Source organism: Photinus pyralis, unplaced genomic scaffold, assembly GCF_008802855.1.
Source record: "Photinus pyralis isolate 1611_PpyrPB1 unplaced genomic scaffold, Ppyr1.3 Ppyr1.4_LG8, whole genome shotgun sequence".
Taxonomy (NCBI): domain Eukaryota; kingdom Metazoa; phylum Arthropoda; class Insecta; order Coleoptera; family Lampyridae; genus Photinus; species Photinus pyralis.
Window position 1 is genome coordinate 4885885 of NW_022170819.1, and position 1386 is coordinate 4887270.

The following is a 1386-nucleotide window of genomic DNA, read 5'->3' on the forward strand; positions in this document are numbered from 1 at the left end:
AATTGCATACACAAAAGAAAATTCCAGATACTGGATCATTGAAGTACAATTGCTCTACAAATCCTACATAAAATTGCACATTTTCAACTGCCCTTTAAGGAAAATTGAGTCGTACGTGGCTATTAAGTGCATAAATTAAAATGTTCTTCTGAAGATAGATACGTACGTGGCGAAATCTCATTGGAACTGGTTCAACTATTACAAGAAAATACTTAGTAATAGTATAGGGATTACCAAAGAGATGGCGCAAATGTACCAATTGCATACACAAAAGACAATTCCAGATACTGGATCATTGAAGTACAATTGCTCTACAAATCCTACATGAAATTGCACATTTTCAACTGCCCTTTAAGGAAAATTGAGTCGTACGTGGCTATTTAGTGCATAAATTAAACGGTTCTTTTGAATGTATTTACGTACGTGGCTACATCTCATTGTAACTCGTTCAACTATTAGTTGAATCTAATTTGGAAAAGTATAAAGATTGCCAAAGAGATGGCGCAAAAGTACCAATTGCATACACAAAAGACAATAATTCCAGATTCTGGATCATCGAAGTATAATTGCTCTACAAATCCTACATGAAATTGCACATTTTCAACTGCCCTTTAAGGAAAATTGAGTCGTACGTGGCTATTTAGTGCATAAATTAAAATGTTCTTTTAAATGTAGTTACGTACGTGGCTACATCTCATGGGAACTCGTTCAACTATTACAAGAAATTAATTTGGAAAAGTATAGGGATTACCAAAGAGATGGCGCAAATGTACCAATTGCATACACAAAAGACAATTCCAGATACTGGATCATTGAAGTACAATTGCTCTACAAATCCTGCATGAAATTGCACATTTTCAACTGCTCTTTAAGGAAAATTGAGTCGGACGTGGCTATTAAGGGCATAAATTAAAATGTACTTATGAAGGTAGTTACGTACGTGGCGACATCTCATTGGAACTGTTTCAACTATTACAAGAATTTAATTTGGAAAAGTATAGGGATTACCAAAGAGATGGCGGAAATGTACCAATTGCATACACAAAAGACAATAATTCCAGATTCTGGATCATCGAAGTATAATTGCTCTACAAATCCTACATGAAACTGCACATTTTCAACTGCCCTTTAAGGAAAATTGAGTCGTACGTGGCTATTTAGTGCATAAATTAAACGGTTCTTTTGAATGTATTTACGTACGTGGCTACATCTCATTGGAACTCGTTCAACTATTACAAGAATTTAATTTGGAAAAGTATAGGGATTGCCAAAGAGATGGCGCAAAAGTACCAATTGCATACACAAAAGACAATAATTCCAGATTCTGGATCATCGAAGTATAATTGCTCTACAAATCCTACATGAAATTGCACATTTTCAACTGCC